We start from the raw sequence: 22,018 nt of genomic DNA on the forward strand, positions 1-22,018 counted from the left end.
AGAGGTCAATTCGGAATGAGATATGTTGTGTTTTAATCTCCCACTTGGTCATTTTCCCTATGTATGATCTTGAAATAGTTGCTTTATGCCCGAACCATCATCCTACAGAGCTCCAAACAGATGAGAATGGCTTAACAGTGCCCCAGAGGAGGGAAATTTTTTTATGTATCTATAGTCTTTTGTGTCTTAAATTTTGCACTGTATACATGGCCATTTGAATAGATAAGAGTTCATTCAAACAGAAATAGAATCTTAATTTTCAGTTCACATTTTAAAAGTCATATTCTTCAATATCTGTATCAGTTATCTATTAATGAATAGCCCAGCATGTCAGAACGTAGTGGTGTAAAATAATGAATGATTTGCTTTGCTCACTGTGCTGTGGGTTGGCAATTTGGAGGAGGCTCAGCTGGGATACCTCGCTTCTGCTCTGTTTGGTTTCTGTTCTCTTGCACTCTATCATGCATTTGCTGTCACCTGGGAGGTTGGCTATGGATCGGCTTGTCCTGAGTGGCCTCAAAGTCCAGATGTTGGCTGGAGCTGTCTGCTTGGGTACCTCAGGTGCAGGCTCACAGGGACTTCCTCCCAAGGCAGCTGGTCCCAGAGGAAGCCATCAGGCCTACTGAGACCTAACCTCATCCTGCTACATTCTGTAGTTTGAAAACCACAGACGTAGCCCAAATCCAAGGTTTAGGGGCTCCACCCCTTGGAGCACGAGCATTTGTGAGTATGGGAATGGAATCACTTCATTAAATATGCTAACAGCACCAGTAAGAAAAAGGAATCCTCTTCCCTTTAATAGTTAATGGTTAATCTGCTACAAAGCGTTTCGCAAACTTTACAACACAGCCCTGCTTCATAGTGTACTGGACACTTTGCCATTTCTAGAGTCTAAAATTCAGCAGAGTTTTCATTTCAAAACCTTTAATAATATGTGTTGCCTAAAATGCTTGATTTTGATTTTGTTTTTACAAAACACTTGTCTTTATTACTCATAATTTTAAAATCAAAGGGACTCTATAAGATGGCGATTCAACTTTGCAACTAAACATCCCCTAAGAATCCAAAGAAACAGCTGTTAGTCACATAAACAACTAGGGCATGATGCAAAGGTCTGACTTTTACGTCTTTTTCTTCACATAAATCCAAAACCAGAAGAAAAGAAGGATTTCCTGAGTGTCTTCCTGTACATTAAAACAAAAATCTCTAAAAGCAAAGACAGGGGGAAAAAGCACTAAACTCTCATCCTGTCAAAAATATTAAGATGTCTCAGTAGTAGGTATATATTAACGAGTAAATAAACCATCTCTGTACATAAGCATAGTAAAGACGATTCCTCCTAAATGTTTCCTAATTCTAAAACCAACATAGAAAACAAGTGGCCAGTTCACTGAGAACACTGCATTTACTCCAGCTTTTTTTTCTTCTTGCTCTACATTCCAGATACATTTCTATTAGCAGAAAGTATCCCTTTAAATGCCATAATGGTAATAACTGGTTGGATGCTATTTATACATATTCACCTACCTTTTAAACAATGCAATAAAGTAAGTTCATGAAGTTTAGAATAAAGACCAGGCTAAGGCAGAAGAGATCTAAACCATGGCTCTGCTATCAACTAGCTTTGTGATTTTGGACAAGATATTTAACTTACTGCAGGCTATTGCCTCTGGATTTAGTGGTTAGTGATTCAATTGAAATCTATATCTAGATAAATGCATGTTATGTGTAAAAAATACAGCACTATTGCACACACACATATATATACATATATATAAAGACGTGTGTGTATACATATATGTTCTATCTAAAAATTACAGTGTGAATGGTTTTCTGTTGCTATCCCATCTTGGCTGGAAGTTGGAGGCTGCTTAATCTACTTTGGGCTTGCAACTAAAGTCCAAACCACAAGCTAATGTTAAATCTTGCCACAGAAAGTTTGCTTATTAACTCTGCCTAGAGAATTGCCACATGATTGCTAATGATTCCTGGGCTTTAAAAAATGCTCTCTGAGTGATAACATTCTTTTATATGTTCCACCAAAATTCAACATGGACTAAAATGCTACCTAATGTCAGCTATAGCTGGATAATATTAATATTAATAAATATTTGAACTTGATAAGGAAAAAGTTCCCACATGGCACAGTGCTAAAGAATTCACCTGCCAATGCAAGAGATACAGGAGACACTGGTTCGATCCCTGGGTTGGGAAGATCCCCTGGAGAAAGAAATGGCAATCCACTCCAGTATTCTTACCTGGAAAATTCCATGGATGGAAGAACCTGGCAGGCTACAGTCCATGGGGTTGCAAAGAGTCGCTCAGTTCTGAGCGACTAAGCACACACCCATGAAGGAAAATTAGAGAGAAAGACTGAGTGACAAAAAGGACAGAGTCCTGTGGGGTGGCCGAAGGCTAGTTTCTGGCACTGTTTGTAATCCTCCCGGGCACCCCTCAGTCACTGTCATTGTGTAAAACAACGTGTGTTGTTCTAATTGCAGCTTGACCTGATGACTGCCTTTTTGCAAGTCAACAGCTGAGACACTTTGCAAGAAATCGGACTTTGACGTGCACCTGCTTTTCCCAAATCATTTCTCCCTACAACAACTGCTTACACCATCTGCTCTCATCAACATGAGTGCATAAACAACTAGTGGTTTGGCCAAAAAGTTTGCTCGGGTTTTTCTGTAACAGCTTATGGAAAAACCTGAACAAACGTTTTGGCCTCCCCAGTAGTTAAATGGATAAATGAAGACATGCAAAGATAGAGTAGAAGCTATTTCTTTTTCTTTAAAAGATTAATAGAATTGAAAAACTTCTGTCCAAAATGATGAGAGACAGAGAGACAAAATTTAAAGAATATTAGGAATTAATGTAGAGACATAACTATTGATACTCAAGACACTCAAAAGAGAATATAGAAATACTAAGAACAACTTTACCTGAAAATTTAAATGAAATGGAAAAATTCCTAGAACTTGCTCCAAGTGATTCAGAATGAAATAGGAAACTGGGAGAGTCCCACACACTTTCGATGAGTCAGATCAGCAGTTAAAATTTTCTCGCAGGATAGGAGGAACCTAGTAGTAAGGAAATCGATTTTCAGAATGATTAATGATATTCATGGCTTAGTTAAATATATGTCTCATCTTTTTGAGAGACAGCTTAGCAATGTGACCAATCAAAAGCAGAACTTCTCTTTTTTCCTCTCAGCTCCCCTCAGTTCAGTTCAGTAGCTCAGCCATGTCCAACTCTTTGCGACCCCATGGACTGCAGCACGCCAGGCCTCCTTGTCCATCACCAGCTCCTGGAGTTTACTCAAATTCATGCCCATTGAGTCGGTGATGCCATCCAGCCATCTCATCCTCTGTCGTCCCCTTCTCCTCCAGCCTTCAGTCTTTCCCAGCATCAGGGTCTTTTCCAATGAGTCAGTTCTTCGCATCAGGTGGCCAAAGTATTGGAGTTTCAGCTTCAGCATCAGTCCTTCCAATGAATGTTCAGGACTGATTTCCTTTAGGTTGGACTGGTTGGATCTCCTTGCAGTCCAAGGGACTCTCAAGAGTCTTCTCCAACACCACCGTTCAAAAGCATCCATTCTTTGGTGCTCATCTTTCTTTACAGTCTAACTTTCACATCCACACATGACTACTGGAAAAACCCTACTTACCCTCTCATTAAGAGGACCTCTGACAGTCTCCGTCCTACAACTTTAGGGTAATCATCATTTCCTCTCTAGGGCCCCACATCTACTTGGGTCACAAAGCCAGTCCATTGCTTTCACTGTTTTTCTCTCATATCTGCATGTTCCTCTCCATTTCCATCAAACTCTGCCTGAACCACATATACATAATTTTCATTGAATGGACATCTATGAACACTCCTTTCCTCCCATCCACCCCACACAGTGAACATTATCGCACAAGCCATAGCACCTGTAGAGCATGTCCAACATAACTAGTTACATAAGGCTTCCTTTCTCACATCCAGATCTTTAGTTGCCCTTTAATTAAAATTAAAAGTTACTTCTTTCTTTAAGAAATTATTTTCTGAAAAGTGGAAAGACATCCCCCCCCCCCCGCCCCCGCACCATACACACAATGGTAAATATGTGAGGTAGCATGTTAATTAGCTTGACTATGGAAGAAGCACAAGCTGGAATCAAGATTGCCAGGAGAAATATCAATAACCTCAGATATGCAGATGACACCACCCTTATGGCAGAAAGTGAAGAGGAACTAAAAAGCCTCTTGATGAAAGTGAAAGAGGAGCGTGAAAACATTGGCTTAAAGCTCAACATTCAGAAAACGAAGATCATGGCATCCGGTCACACCACTTCATGGGACATAGATGGGGAAACAGTGGAAACAGTGTCAGACTTTATTTTTCTGGGCTCCAAAATCACTGCAGATGGTGACTGCAGCCATGACATTAAAATATGCTTACTCCTTGGAAGGAAAATTATGACCAATATAGATAGCATATTCAAGAGCAGAGACATTACTTTGCCAACAAAGGTCCATCTAGTCAAGGCTATGGTTTTTCCTGTGGTCATGTATGGATGTGAGAGTTGGACTGTGAAGAAGGCTGAGCGCCGAAGAATTGATGCTTTTGAAGTGTGGTGTTGGAGAAGACTCTTGAGAGTCCCTTGGACTGCAAGGAGATCCAACCAGTCCATTCTAAAGGAGATCAGTCCTGGGTGTTCATTGGAAGGACTGATGCTGAAGCTGAAACTCCAATACTCTGGCCACCTCATGTGAAGAGTTGACTCATTGAAAAAGACCCTGATGCTGGGAGGGATTGAGGGCAGGAGGAGAAGGGGACGACAGAGGATGAGATGGCTGGATGGCATCACTGCCTCTATGGGCATGAGTTTGGGTGAACTCTGGGAATTAGTGATAGACAGGGAGGCCTGGCGTGCTGTGATTCATGGGGTCGCAAGAAGTCGGACACGACTGAGCGACTGAACTGAAACTGAACTGAGTAATCATTCCACTACACATATTCTGAAGGAGATCAGCCCTGGGATTTCTTTGGAAGGAATAATGCTAAAGCTGAAACTCCAGTACTTTGGCCACCTCATGCAAAGAGTTGACTTATTGGAAAAGACTCTGATGTTGGGAGGGATTGGGGACAGGAGGAGAAGGGGACAACAGAGGATGAGATGGCTGGATGGCATCACTGACTCCATGGACGTGAGTCTGAGTGAACTCCAGGAGTTGGTGATGGACAAGGAGGCCTGGCGTGCTGCAATTCATGGGGTCATAAAGAGTCGGACGCAACTGAGCGACTGAACTGAACTGAACATATGTGTGTATCAAATCAGCATGTTATATATTGTAAATATATACAACTTTTTCTTCAAATGGCTTTCTTTTCCATCAAACAGCCAATGTTAATGAATTCAGTTGAGCTGAAAATTAGGAACACATATAGAGGCAGGGGATATTTACTCTTATAAAACAATGCATTTTCTCATGAATTATAGTTACTGATCAGATTTATTACTTTACAAGAACTGTACACATTTTCAGAAACAGTAGCTTCTAGGACTTCCCTGGTGGTCCAGCAGATAAGACCCTGCACTTCCAATGCAGGAGGTGTGGGTTCGATCCCTGGTCAGGGAACTAAGATCCCACATGCCACATCCAAAAACAAAACAAAAAACAACAGTGAACACAATGGAGAAAAATCCCTGCCTTTATCTGATACACATTCTAGACAAGGACATCAAACAAGAAAGGAAGGAATGAAAAAAGAAGGAAAGAAAGAAGAAAAATAGAAAGGCATATAATATGTCCAATAGCATTAGTTATTCCTACCCTATAGGAAAAACCAAGTGGGACAGATAACTAATAAGGACCTACTGCATAGCACAGGAAACTGTACTCAATACTCTGTAATGGCTATACGGGAAAAGAATCTTAAACAGAGTGGATATATGTGTATGTATAATAGATACACTTTGCTGTACACCTGAAACTAACACAACATTGTAAATCTCATCTATAGTCCAATAAAACTTTAAAAAATAAAATAAGCTAGGAAGGGGATAAAAAGTGGTGATAGGAATGTGTAATTTTAAATAGGGTGGCAAGGGAAAGTTTCTCCCAGAAAGTGACATTTGGGCAAACAACTGGAGGATATGAAGGCACTCCTTGAGCAGGCATTGGGAGGAAAATCTTTGCAGGCAGCTAGAATAGCAGTGCAGAGGGCATGAGGCTGACACACACAGTAAGTTCGAGAAACAGCAAGAAGGCAAACAGTTGAAAGGCAGGTCCAGAGGAAATGATGGATGATGAAGTCAGATCACAGAAGGCCCCATGGGCTGTTGAAGGGCATCTGGCTTCAACTCCGAGCAAGCTGGGAAGCCACCAGCAGAAGATTTCGAACAGAGGAGAGACCAGTTTGATGTACATTTTTATGGGCTCACCCAGTTGCAGGGTTGAAGACAGACTCCAAGGGAACAAAGGTGGAAGCAGAAAGAATATTTGGAAGACTATGCATTCTTCTGGGAGAGAGAAGGTGGTGGTCACTGGAACCTGAGTGATGAGAAAGAGTAACATGACGGAAATTGTGAAGGTAAAACCAATTGGATTTGCTGACGGATTATGAGATGGTGAGTGGGAGAGAAAAAGAGTCAAGGATGACTTCAAAGTTTGGGGCTTGACTTGAACCTGGAAGAATGGCATTTCCTTTTTCTGAGAAGGGGGATGAGTTCAGCTTTAGGTATGTTTAGTCTGAGCCGCCCTCCATGATCCAAGTGAAAAGATCAAATAAGTAGAGCTGACCCTTGAACCACATAGGTGTGAACTGCAAGGGCCATTTAAACCGGGATCTTTTCACTAAATACGCACTACAGACTCTTGAATGGCTGAATCCGCCCATGAGGAACTGTGGATATGTAGGGCTGATTATCGATTATACCTGAGTTTTTCGACTCCAGGAAGGGTCCATGCCTATAATATCTGCGTTGTTCAAGTTGAACAATGTGCTTGGATGTGAGTTTGGAATTAACAGGAGAGGTCCAATCTGGAGCTATACATTTAGAAATCATCAGTGGGTATATGATACTGAAAGCTGGGAGACTGCATATGTCATCATGGAAATAACTGAGGTCTCTGCTCTGGGCCACCTGGCATTTAAAGATTAGGGAGGTGACTGGAAAGTAGCAAAAGACACTGAGAATGAACGGCCAGTGAAAGAGAATGAAAACCAAGAGATCAGGGTCCTAGAGTTCAAGTGAAGCCAATGCTTCAAGAAAGGGAGAGCGGTCAGCTGTCTCAAACACTGCTGGAGGCCCAGTGAGATGACCATTGGATTTACACACTGCATGTCACTGGTGAGGCAGAAGGGATGGAGACCTGGAGGGAACCAGTGTTCATGGTGGCACTTTTTTTTGTCCACATCGTGCTGCTTGTGGGCTTATATTTCCCTGAACAAGAATTGAAACCGGGCCCTCAGCAGTGAAAGCACAGAGTCCTAACTACTGGACCGCTAGGGAATTCCTGCAGCACTATTTGCAATAGCCAAGCCATGGAAGCAACCTAAGTTGCCATCAACAGACGAATAGACAAAAAAGATGTGATATATACACACAATGGAATATTACTCAACCATAAAAATGAATGAAATCTTGCCATTTGCTGGAACATGGATGGACCTACAGGTATCATACTAAGTGAAGTAAGCCAGACAGAGACAGACAAATATTATATGATATCACTTATATGTGAAATCTAAAAAGTAATATGAATGAACCTATTTACAAAACAGAAACAGACTCACAGACACAGAAAAAAACATGGTTACCAAAGGGGAAGGGTGAGGGATAAATTAGGAGGTTGGGATTAACAAGTACATACAACTATATATAAAATAGATAAGCAAGAAGGGTGTACTGTATAACACAGGGAACTATATTCAATATCTTGAAATAATGTAAATGGAAAATTTTAATATATTATACTTCTATGTTCTATGTATTAGTTATAATATAAATTTATTATAATTATAAATTATCATATATATTATAATCATATATAAAAATATATATCTGAATCACTTTACTGTACACCTGAAACTAACACAATATTATAAATCAACTACATTTCAATTACAAAAAAGAAAGAATAGGAGGGGAGGAACTGGAGGCAACTGATATAGGCAACTTTTTCTAGGGAGGTGCTGCTAAGTTGCGTCAGTCGTGTCTGACTCTGTGCGACCCCATAGACGGCAGCCCACAAGGCTCCCCATTCCCTGGGATTCTCCAGGCAAGAACACTGGAGTGGGTTGCCATTTCCTTCTCCAATGCATGAAAGTGAAAAGTGAAAGTGAAGTCACTCAGTCATGTCCAACTCCTAGCGACCCCATGGACTGCAGCCTTCCAGGCTCCTCCGTCCATAGGATTTTCCAGGCAAGAGTACTGGAGTGGGGTGCCATTGCCTTCTCCGTCTAGGGAGGTAAGCAACGGTAAATACTGAGCTAAGAAAGGTTCTATTAATATTTATGTTTTATTTTTAAATTGGAAGAACTTGATGGCATGATGAGGCCTAGGTGTAATTCTTGTTACTTTCTTTGTAAGCTGATAGGGATGATCCTGTATGGAGAGAATTAGTGATTATCCTTATTGGCCTTTTGAATATTAAACCCTAACCTTGCTAAAGGGAATGCTTTGCTCCAGCCAGTTTCCCTCCCATTGGCATGAACATAATTGCTCCCACCTCTGAACCTTGTTCATACAGTTCCTTCAGGCAGGAATGCTATTCCCTCCCCTTTTAACAGATCCAAATTCTACCCATGTTTTTGTTGTATTGTTTTCCTTTTTTACTGAGGGGTATATGGGATCCTGATTTTAGGACAAGGAATCAAACCTGAGCCCTCTGCATTGGAAGTGTGGAGTCCCAACCGCTGGAACACCTGGGAAGTCCCTCTGCTGCTGCTGCTGCTAAGTCACTTCAGTCGTGTCCGACTCTGTGTGACCCCACAGACGGCAGCCCACCAGGCTCTCCCATCCCTGGGATTCTCCAGGCAAGAACACTGGAGTAGGTTGCCATTTCCTTCTCCAATGCATGAAAGTGAAAAGTTTAAGTGAAGTCGCTCAGTCGTGTCTGACCCTCAGTGACCCCATGGACTGCAGCCTACCAGGCTCCTCCATCCATGGGATTTTTGGCAAGAGTACTGGAGTGGGGTGCCATTGCCTTCTCCGGGGAAGTCCCACTACCCATGTGTTAAATTTCAGCTCAAGCCCTACTTTCCCCATGAGGCCATCCCTAATTTTTATCATCTGGATTCATTGCTTTTTATTTTCTTTATAACACCCAGTATTTTTCAAACACTTATTAAATATCTCTGTCTGCAAAGGAGTGAGCTAGATATGAGACAAGAACACACTGAATATAAAGCACAATATCTACACTTTAGAAGGCAACAAACTTGTTATCTGTCACGTATTATAATTTTTTGTACCTTTTTTTCCCCTAATTACCTTGAAATCTTGAAGGCAGGCAGGAATCAATATTTTCATCCTCTTGGTATTTTTAGTACAATGAGAGAGCCATGAGACAAATGAGATAGATATTGTTTGAATTATATTAAAAATTCAGTATGATGGAATTATTAACAGGACCATTATGTTACTTCCCGATTGTAGAAATAATCACCCAAAAACTCAGCTTCCAGTTTATTCCCTCAAACATTTTTATGACAATTATTTGTAATCTTTCCAAAAGATGTTAGATATTTCCCTGCTGTGTCACAAAAAGTTTCTTAAAGTAATTATTTCAAAAAAAGGATTCTGATTTCCTTGTGGCAGGCAGAGCTATATCTTTATTGGGAATTTTTATAAAGGCACATTGCCCATTTGCTGGAGTGGCTGTTGTTTTAAGACTCGGTTTTCTATATAGGAAAAGAATCTGGTTAGCAGTTCTATGCAGCAATTGGAAACTTGTGTTTCAATATAGATCGAGGCCAATAAAAAGACAAGGGACATTGTTTTAACTGAGATTTCCACAATGCTCTGTGCTCTCTGGATGACACAGAGTCAGCCCAGAGGACTACTGATGAGGTTGAAACATGAATATGCATGAGCTTGAATCACACCCAGAGGCTGATAAAGGGTATTGTCCCTCGCCTGGGTCCGCCTGGTATTAAAAAAGTGGAGGCACTCGGAGAGTATACAGCTGGCAAGTCTGTAGCAGATCTTCTTCTAGGCTTCTGAGAACACAACACTTGATTGAATAAGAACAGCAATCATGTAGCAGATGCAAACTGGGATGAATAAACAACAAGGTTCTACTATCTAACACAGGGAATTACATTCAATATCCTGTAATAAACCATAATGGAAAAGAATGTGAAAAAGAATGCGTACACACACATACATATGTGTATATAACTGAGTCATTTTGCTGTACAGCAGAAATTAACACAACATTGTCATTCAATTATACTTCAGTAAAAAATAGATTTAAGAAAAGATACATTTGAGTCCCTTGTAGTAGTCAAAGAGTACTTTAACTGGGATTGACGTATACACACTACTATATAAATAAAACAGGTAACTATTGAGAACCTACTGTTTAACACAGGGGACCCTACTCAATGCTCTGTGGGGACCTAAATTGGAAGGAAATCCAAAGAAGAGCAATATATGTATGTGTATATATATATACATATATATATGAATCACTTTGCTGTACAGCAGAAACTAACACAACATTGTAAAGCAACTATACCCCAATAAAAATTATTAAAAAAAAAAAGAAAGTAGCGAAAGTGAAAAAAAAAAAAAGAAAAGAATAATAAGGGCAGGTGAGCAGATAAGAGCAGACGAGGAAGAGAAGGGGAGAGGGGACAGGAAGGCCTTACCAGGGAGGGGACAGGGGTGGGGTAAGAGGGGAGGCTGGAAAGGAAAAGGAAATTAGTGGGGAGAAAGACACAGGATATTTTAAGAGTTTTTTTGAAGGTCATGGCCTGGTTCTCACTGTGAATTCAAGACTCAGGAAAGAAACCTTCCTGTTGAGGCCTGTGTGGGACTCTTGCTAAGCTCCCTGTAAATGGTGGTTGTGTACAAAGAGAAGTATACAGCTGGCAAGTCTGTGGCAGATTTGGGGCTGCACCTGAAGCCTGGGGCCCTTTTCCTGGGGAAGACAGATGTAAACTTGAAATGGGCAAGTTCACTTGAGAGAGCCCTGGTCTTGCCCAAGAAGGCTGAAGCCATGCAGGAGACACAGTCTAAAAGAACATAACTGGCATACGTCAAATACGATTGAATATAAATCTGTATTAATACATCCTGTCATTGAAGCTTAATACAAGTTATCTTTGAAAGATTGCTTTACACCACTTCATTTTTACAAAAGACTTATGTTGGTACCTGTTTTCGCTAACTGAAATCTGAAAGCGATTTTTGCTTTTACGAAAAAAAAAAAAAAAAAAGGTAGAAAGCAAAAATAGTGTTCCGTGTTTGTTTTCCAGCAAGTTGTTGTAGAAACAGTGAGCATTCATGCAGGGAGAGGGGCCCCACTAAGCTCCTTCCCTGGGAACCACGCTCAGCATCTCAGCATCAAGTCGTTATAGCTTTGAACTGTGTCTGTGAGCATCTCTGCTTTATCTCCATTTATTTCGTGCACACATTAGCAAAATGTGTCCTAAGGTATAATTCTTTCTTCGCTTTACATTACTTTGGCTTACAAAAAGGTTTCAAAGCGCTGCATCCTAACCACTGGACTGCCAGGGAAATCCCCAGTCCCATTTTTGAAAATATCATTTTTTATAAATTGAATTACCATGGTAACTTTGTTGGAAACCAACTGACTATATAAATGTGGGTCTATTTCTGGACTTTCCATTCTGTTCCCTATATCTCTAGATCTCTCCTTTTACCAAGACCACACTGTGCTATTTGTTTTGGTTTAAGTCTTAAAGTCAGGCGGTGTGAGTCATCCAACTCTGGTTTTCTTTTAAATTCCTTTGGTTATATTAAGTCCTTTGTTTCTCCATACACACCTTCGAATCAATATGTAATTTTTTTTTTTCAAAAACCTTCCTGAGACTGTAATTGAGATGATATTAAATCTGTAACTCCATTTGAGGAGAGCTGACATTTTAACAATATTTAGTCTTCTAATCCATAAACATGATATGTCTTTACATCTAGTTAGATCTTTTAAGATTTCTCCCATTAAAGTTTTGTACTTTTCAGCATATAGGTCTTGCACATACTTTGTTAACGTTATCCCTTCATATTTCATGGTTTTGATTCTATTCTAAAAGACATTTTTTAAAAAAACTTTTTATTTTGTATTGTGATAAATCTGGTTAACAATGTTGTGATAGTTTCAGGTGAACAGTGAAAAGACTCAGTCATACATATACATGTACATGATACGTTTTTAAAATGTCAACTTCTAATTATTTATTGCTACTATATAGAAATACAATTGATTTCCATATATTGACCTTGCATCCTGTGAATTTGATAAACTCTCATGTTACTACTTGATAAACTCTCTTACTTCTTTGGGATTTTTAATGTAGATAATCATTCATTTGCAATACAGTTTTATTTCTCAGGTTCTTTGTTTTTCAAATTTGGCCATCCTTTCAGGGGACTTCAGGGGAAGGGGCATGCCTACAGCAAATAAGAATGAGATTCAGCTCCATATGTATATGTTTTCGAAGTACCCATTAAATTGCTGATTACATTAAATGAATTCATTTAAAATTTTTCCTGTTGAACTGCGTCTGTGTCATCCGTGTTCTGTGACTGACTCCTGCAGACTCTTTGGTTCTAAGCTTTTAAGTGTTCAAACTACACAATTCACTTTTGAATGAACTATTTCCTCTTGCAAGCCACTTTTTAAAATGTATATAAAATAGAGTGTTTCGTGGCTAGACATAAGCCAAATGCCACAGGGCAAGGGAACATTAAACAAGACATTTGATTAAAGAGTTAAGACCAAGGAATTAAAGAATGTAAAAGACCGGGTGTCGGTGGGGGGCGGAGGGGCGGAGATAATTCTTGGCTTAGTTAGGCTGCAAGTCTATTAAAGGAAACAGGATACACGGCCTTGAAAAGTCCCCTAGACTCCTAGACTAGACACATATGTTGATTTGAGGTTAGGGAAGAGAGGAAGGAGAATAAACTAGATTTGAAGCTGAAGGATTCAGTTGCCTTGAGGCTGTCCCAGTCAATGTGGGACGGCCCCAACCCTGTTCCACAGCTTGCTTGTTAGCTGCTGGAAATAGAATACAGCACATGAAGGGCAAAAAAGAAAAGGGAGCAAAAATTCTGCAAAGTGAAAAAGACATACATGAATATCTTGCAGTTAGACAAAGTGTTCAGACAATGCACACTAACAGTAAAATCTATTGACGTTGCTCTGTGTTTCCCAGGTATTTGGTCTTTAATCTCATCACAAAACACATCTCAAGTCCAGAGAAATGACTCCCTTATACTAACAAAGTTTTTCCACAATCTTTCCATAAAGTGATACACCTTTTTTTTATTTTTTAAATTTTGGTTATTTCATCAACACATTTAACGAAGTCTGTTTCTCAGTCTTCAACCAATAAGCCTTCGTGCATCCACACTGGGGCCAGAGTGTTTCAAGACCTAAGAATTTGGAGATTAAAAATGAGTTCGCTGATCTCAGCAGACCCACAGCCCAGTGGAGGATGGAGACAACAAAGCAAAGAGTTGCGGGGTAATAAAATGCTGTGATGGACAAATGGCTGGGAGCCAGAATGAAGGAGGCTTCCATCAGGGAAAGCTTCCTGGAGGAGACTGCACCCAAGATGTCTGATAAAGGATTGGTACCCAGGAAGTCCTCTTATTGGCTCAGTTTCACGTAGCTGAGTAGTTAACCAAAGCAGGCAATTATATAAAAATAATCTATGCCTTGAGCACTTAATTCAACATAAGCTCATATTGGGTGTTTATTCACCAGTTTACCTGCTGTAGGGTCAATGTTTCCTCTTAAGCCTTCTAACTGGAGTTTCCATGTCTTGTTTCCTCCACAAATCACACCCATAATGCACTAACTACACAATATCCCTTTTGTTGGGGTTTTATTCTTTTTTGGAATTTTATTTTTATTTTAAGAATTTTATTTTTAATTGGAGTATAATTGCTCTACGGTTTGTGTTTCTGCTGTACAATGAAGTGAACCAGCTATATTTATCCTCAGTTGTATCTGATTCTTTGGGACCCCATGAACTGTAGCCATCCAGGCTCCTGTATCCATGGAATTTTCCAGGCAAGAAATACTGGAGCGGGTGACCATTCCCTTCTCCAGGGGATCTTCCCCACCCAGTGATCAAACCCGTGTCTCTTGCATCTCCTGCATTGGCCACTTGCACAATCTGGGAATCAGCTATATGTATACATATATCCCCTCCCTCATGAGCCTCCCTCCCATTCCAACCCCTCATCCCACCCCTCTGGTCATCACAGAGTATTGAACTCAGCTCCTGTGCTATACAGCAGCTTCCCAATAGCTAGCTATTTTACACATAGTAGTGTATATACCGGAGAAGGCAATGGCACCTCACTCCAGTACTCTTGCCTGGAGGATCCCTGGATGGAGGAGCCTGGTAGGCTGCAGTCCATGGGGTCACTAGAAGTCAGGCATGACTGAGCGACTTCACTTTCACTTTTCACTTTCATACATTGGAGAAGGAAATGGCAACCCACTCCAGTATTCTTGCCTGGAGAATCCCAGGGACAGGGGAGCCTGATGGGCTGCCGTCTATGGGGTCGCACAGAGTCAGACGCAACTGAAGCAACTTAGCAGCAGCAGCAGCAGTGTATATACGTCAGTGTTACCCTCTTAATTTGTCCCACCCTGTCCTTCCCACCCCGCTCCACCTTGTTTGGGAACAAGAATGGGGAGAGAATTCCAAAGCAATCTGTGAAAAGAGTCCTTCTTGATTTTCACTAATCTTATATCAATGTAATTCTCTTGAGTGTAAAAGTCACTCAGTCGTGTTCGACTCTTTGCTACCCCATGGCCTATACAGTCCATGGAATTCTCCAGGCCAAAATACTGGAGAGGGTAACCTTTCCCTTCTCCAGGCGATCTTCCCAATCCAGGGATCGAACCCAGGTCTCCCCCATTGCAGGGGGATTCTTAACCAGCTGAGCCACAAGGGAAGCTCAATTGCCCACACCTAATCTGACAGCAATTTGTCTTCAGAAGCTCATCCCCCTTCTTTTCCAAGCATTTGATTTGCTTTTCATAATCACCACTCCTTTTCTTTTGGCACTCATATTTTGTTGACTTATTTCATGTCTCATTACATTAGGGCATTAAAATAACAACAGGTGTAAAGAAGTTGGAAGCAAACACATTTTTTTTCTCAGTAAAATAAGCAGTAGGTACAGATCAGTTCAGTTCAGTTCACTCAGTCATGTCTGCCTCTTTTCGACCCCATGAATCGCAGCACGCCAGGCCTCCCTGTCCATCACCAACTCCTGGAGTTCACTCAAACTTACCTCCATCGAGTCGGTGATGCCATCCAGCCATCTCATCCTCTGTCGTCCCCTTCTCCTCCTGCCCCCAATCCCTCCCAGCATCAGAGTCTTTTCCAATGAGTCAACTCTTCACATGAGGTGGCCAAAGTACTGGAGTTTCAGCTTTAGCATCATTCCCTCCAAAGAAATCCCAGGGCTGATCTCCTTCCCAATGGACTGGTTGGATCTCCTTGCAGTCCAAGTCTTCTCCAATACCACAGTTCAAAAGCATCAATTCTTCAGTGCTCAGCCTTCTTCACAGTCCAACTCTCACATCCATACATGACCACAGGAAAAACCATAGCCTTGACTAGACGGAGCTTTGTTGGCAAAGTAATGTCTCTGCTTTTGAATATGCTATCTAGGTTGGTCATAACTTTCCTTCCAGGGAGTAAGCGTCTTTTAATTTCATGGCTGCAGTCACCATCTGCAGTGATTTTGGAGCCCCAAAAAATAAAGTCTGACATTGTACAGATAGGTATAGCCTATCAGCTGCCAGAGTCTAGGAAGCTATGAATGTAACACCCTTACACCCTACCCAGAGCATTTAAAGTCACCCTTAATCCAGCATGTGGCTACGTGGAGATCTGTTTAAAGGACATCAACAATGGACAAGGCACAAATATCCAAGGAGAGTGAGCAGCACAGAGGTACAGGGACATGGGCACAAAAGCATCACAAACATGTACAGAGGATTTGATAAGTTCAGACTTCAAGCTAAATATCCCACAGTTGGGCTTTGCATTCTAAAAGCATTTAAAACTGTCCATTTTCCCTTAACTTTTACACTCTATCAAAAATGTCAAACTCATCTTTCCCAACAGTAATATTCAATATTGCTAAGGACACTAGTTTTTAATGTGAAAAATAGATAGAAGCCTTTATTTACTATGATAAAACAGCATAGGATAATTGCACCCAAATGTTCATAGCAGCACTGTGTACAATAGCCAGGACATGGAAGCAACCCAAATGTTCATCGACAGAGGAATGGATAAAGAAGATGTGGCACATGTACATAATGAAATATTACTCAGCCATTAAAAAGAATGAAATAATACCATTTGCAGCAACATGGATGGAGCCAGATATTGTCATACTGAGTGAAGCAAGTCAGAGAACGAGAAATATCAAATGACATTCCTTATATGCAGAATCTAAAAATAAATGATACAAATGAACTTATTTCCAAAACAGAAACAGATGCACAGACTTAGAGAACAAACTTACGGTTACCAGGGGGAAAGGATGAGGGGAAGGGATCGTTAATGAGTTTGGGACTGACACGTCCACACTGCTATATTTAAAATGGATAACCAAACAAGGACCTACTGTATAGCACAGGGAACTCTGCTCAATATGGCAGCCTGGATGGGAGGGGAGTTTGGGGGAGAATGGATACATGCTGCTGTCCACCTGAAACTATCACAACATCGTTAATTGGCTATACTCCAATATAAAATAAATAGTTTTTAAAAAAAGCATAAGGTTGAAAAATTATTCATTGACAGTCTTTCTAGTGATTATAATATGTTGGTAGGTCTAGCAGGTTAGAACATGAGATAATATTTTGGGGTTTTTCTGTGAATAGAACTGCCATACAGCCCAGAAATCCAACTGCTGGGCATACACCCTGATGAAACCAGAATTGAAAGAGACACATGTACCCCAATGTTCATTGCAGCACCGTTTAATAGCTAGGACATGGAAACAACCTAGATGTCCATTGGCCGATGAATGGATAAGAAAGTTATGGTACATATACACAGTGGAATATTACTCAGCTATAATGGAATAATACTCAACTATAAAAAGGAATGCATTTGCGTCAGTTCTAATGAGGTGAATGGACCTAGAGCTTATCATACAGAGTGAAGTAAGTCAGAAAGAGAAAGACAAATATTGTATATTAACACATATATATGGAATTTAGAAAGATGGTACCAATGATCCTACATTTAGGGCAGTAAAGGAGACATAAATGCAAAGAACAGACTTTTGGACTCACTGGGAGAAGCTGAGAGTGGGATGATTTGGCAGAACACCACTGAAACATACATTACCATATGTAAGACAGGTGACCAATGCGAGTTCACTGCATGAAGCAGGGCACCCAAAGCTGGCGCTCTGGGACAACCCAGAGGGATAGGGTGGGGAGGGTGGTGGAAGCTGGTTTCAGGATAGAGGGGATACATGTGTACCTGTAGCGGATCCATGTTGATGTATGGAAAAAACCATCACAATATTGTAAAGTAATTATTCTCCAATTAAAATAAATTAATGTAAAAAATAAAAAAGAAAATAAATATTTGGGTTTTTAAGACAAATTAATTAATAATTTTATACACTTTGGTTTTAATTATGAAATTTTATCTGGCTCTAGCTAAATAATGAGTATTTGTTGCTGCTGCTGCTACTACTGCTAAGTCGCTTCAGTCGTGTCCGACTCTGTGCGACCCCATAGACGGCCTCCTACCAGGCTCCTCTGTCCCTGGGATTCTCCAGGCAAGACCACTGGAGTGGGTTGCCATTTCCTTCTCCAACGCATGAAAGTAAAAAGTGAAAGTGAAGTCGCTCAGTCGTGTCTGACTCTTAGAGACCTCATGGACTGCAGCCTACCAGGCTCCTCCGTCCATGAAATTTTCCAGGCAAGAATACTGGAGTGGGGTGCCATTGCCTTCTTAAATATCTTATATTCAGTCAGTGGAGCCCTATGGCTAGGAAAGCCCAAAAGCCCGATGATCAATAAAATCCAATGTTTTTTCAAAGGAACTAAGGCTAGATTCATCCATTTCACCAAATTATGTTAGAGGCCCTCTCCAGTTTTCAAATTTTATTAATGTTTTTAACTGACATATAATTGATTTACATTGTTGTATTAATTTATGCTGTACAGCAAAGTGATGGAGTTATACACATATATTCTTCTTTAAACTATCCTTTTCCATTATGATTTATCATAGACTATTGAATATAGTTCCCTGTGCTGTACAGTAGGACCTTATTGTTTATCCATTCTATATATAATAGAATATATCTGCTAACCCCAACCTCCCACTCCATCCCTCCCCCAATTCCCTACCCCTTGACAACCACTAGTCTGTCCTCTGGTGCTGAGCACATCACATTTTCATGAACTTGCCAACATCAGTTACAAAGCCTTCTTCTGAGTAATGAAGGATTGTAAAATGTCAGTTGCCTGTATCATCAGCTACCATTGTCCCCAAAGGATTCCTAGCAAACAGGAAACAAAGCAGAGGCAGCTGAGGCTGGCGGCCAGTTCAGAAAACACGTGGAGGATCATTAAATAACCACTGGAAACACTGAAAGAGACCCCAGAACAATGCAAACAACCTAGTGATAGTAAGAACAGTCCATAAAACCACGAAGCCCATCGGGAGAGGAAAGAAACGTGAAAACTATCCCAAAATAGGCTGGAAAGGTTGAAGAAGAAATGACAGAGGAGCTTCCACTGGGTCCAGGATTTGTTTGGCCAGTTTTATCTCAAAGTAAAAAGAACTTGGGGGTCAGCTTCCAGGGAGCTTGAAGGTCCCTGAGTAGAACTCCATCTTTGAGCACAAAATGTGGTGAAAAAACAGCTCAAGCAACCAACACATGTAGGGAGAAAAGAATACGGTGAGTGAAAGAGCTAAATCAATAATGCAGAGGCCTTAGGTGGGGAGGGGCAATACAGGGGTGGGAGAGGGGAACGTACAAACTACTGGGTGTAAGACAGGCTCAGGCATGTATCGTACAACACGGGGAATACAGCCAATGTTTTGTAATCACGATAAATGGAAAGTAACCTTTAAAATTGCATTTAATTTTTGGCCCTCCCCTGGTGGCCCAGTGGTTAAGACTCTGTGCTTCCAAGGCAGGGATCACATGTTCGATCCCTGGTCAGGGAACTAAGATACCACATGCCACATGGCCAAAGAAAAAAATTGCATTTGATACATATGGAATCTAGAAAAATGATACTGATGAATCTATTTGAAGGGAAGGAAAGGAAATGCAAATGTAAAGAATGGACTTGTGGACACAGTGGGGGAAGGAGAGAGTGAGATGAATGGAGAAAGTAGCGTCAACATATATACACTATTTATTGGGTATAAGATGGATAGCTGGTGAGAAGTTGCTGTATAACACAGGAAGCCCAGTCTGGTGTTCTGTGATGACTCAGGGGGAAGAGGGGAGCGGGGGGATGTGTGTATAATTATGGCTGACTTGCGATGGTATATGGCAGAAACCAATACAACATTGTAAAAAAAATTAATTAATTAAAAAAAAGCTGAAAAGTTGCACTTGATTTTTAAGAACAAATAAAATATTGAAAAAAATAATACTGCAGAGGTCTTGTCAACCAAAAGCACATACATAACGAAGTTTATCTGGATCAGTAAATATTGAAGAGTGAGAAACCCTTGTGCTCCTGGTGGTCCATGGAACGAAATACATGACAATAATCAGAATGCCACTTCTTTGTGTGTGTGTGTGTGTGTGTCTGTGAATCCCTTCTAGCCCTGCCAATTCTCCAACTTGGCACCAAATCTCTGCCCCATGCCTGGGTCATCCTTCATTCCTGCTGCTTTGATCCCCTGACAAAGTCTCATCTAACCACGCACACCTTCCCAGGACAGTAAGCAGAGCTTGGCTTCTGCTCTGAAACACAGACTTCATATTTCCAGCCAGACCCTGACAGTCATGAATATGACCATTCCGGTAGCGCTGCAGGGAGCTCATCAGAACAGGCCCACAGGAGGGCCCAGCCCTGCTTTGCAGCTGTGACAAGATGTGCCAAGACTGGCATTAATGTCGCGTGGAAGAGGAACAGGAGGGTTGGACCCAGAGGACTTGTCTCCTATTGGAACCAAGCTGCGGTTTTACAAATCCAGATCAAATTTCTTGGCCATTTTTACGGTGAAATTCTAGCAACTTCAGAATCTGGGGCTATTATACAGAAGAAGGAAAAAAAATGGCACAGAAGAATAACTGAATTAAATAAATATTCAGGAGTGCCTTCTCCCAGCCCTAGTCAGTTTCACAGCACAAGCAAAAACGACCGACCCTGCATGCAGCTGCTCGTAGATAAATGAACAGCTCATTTCAACAGGGCTGCTGAATAATCAAGGCTTAAAAGGAAATGTCCTAATGGAATTTGATCTCTTGCCTCCCTCATTAAAAAACCTACAGCTGTACATCAAAGCAAAGCACATCCTCCTCCTTCATTATGGCCAGCGGGAGGCTGGGGACTCAAGGTCCCCTCGAAGTACACTTGGGACTCTTCCGATTCTTTTAAGACAGTGGTTGTTTTGCAGCTGGCAAAGCAAGAAGAGAAGAGAAAAGCCATCTCCTGTTACGGTGATGATTTTATTTAGCTTTTTTGAGGGTTGACCACTGCTGGCCACTGCCAGTCCCTGGGTGGTCCTGAATTTACACAAGACTCTTCTTATAGCTTGAATTAACTCAGACCCCTCTGCTCTCCTCTGCCTTCAATATACAATTCATCAGGAGAACAATAAAAGCAACACTGTTTTAAACTTGAGTGGCAATTTAGAATTTTCTGTTGTCCCGGACAATTGTCCAGGAGCTGGAGATCTTGGGGCGTAGATGCTAAAGAGTACAGTCTCCCCCAGTGCTTCTGCTCTTTGGTTTCTCATCTGAAGTCCCAGGTATAGCAGGGCCAGACGTTCGTGGAAACAGACTGTAGATTTGAGATGGATCATTTCATAGCTTCAGGAGTCCTATAAGTCTCCATGTATCTCAGCAAAACTCTTTTTGGGCCACGCATAAAAAGTACCACGGAGGACATGATCAGTGACCTCTGAATCCATATCTGATCTGTCCCCATTTCTGATCTGTCCCCATATGAGTTGTTTGTGCATTGCTCCATCTCTTGGCTGTCATACTATAAACCGTCATCTATAATTCTGATTTTCGTCCACATCAATTGGTTATGCTCTCTGTTCTCATCAACATCTCTCCCCTCCCGGGACTCTCCTAATTAGATATGACCATGGCCTGAAGGTCATGTTCAGAAAGGACATTTACAAGGCAGGCACTGCCTGGTTCCTATAGTTCCTATTGGTGATCTACCTAGTTCCCCCACAGGCACCAATTTACCATCCAGGCGATTTAGGTAAATTGCCATTGCTTGAACGCTGTGGTCTCAATCAAGGTTATTTGATTCAAAAGGAAAATTTCCTAAATGAATGGTTATTAATTCTTAAAGTACAGTAGTCTGATTCTGCCAAAACATACTTTGGTCACAGTCTGAAATTTCCAACCTCCCAATATATTTAATGTTATACTTAGAATATTATCATTGGAATGAATTTAGAGAGACTTCCCTGGTGGTCCAGTGTTTAAGACTGTGTACTTCCACTGCAGGGAGCACAGGTTTGATCCCTGGTCAGAGAACTAAGATCGTGCTTGCCAGGGGGAAGGGCAAAAAACAAAAAGAATGACTTGAGAAATTGACCATGCAGTTAAACAGGCAGGAGA

This window comes from Bos taurus, chromosome 13, assembly GCF_002263795.3.
Source record: "Bos taurus isolate L1 Dominette 01449 registration number 42190680 breed Hereford chromosome 13, ARS-UCD2.0, whole genome shotgun sequence".
Lineage (NCBI taxonomy): Eukaryota > Metazoa > Chordata > Mammalia > Artiodactyla > Bovidae > Bos > Bos taurus.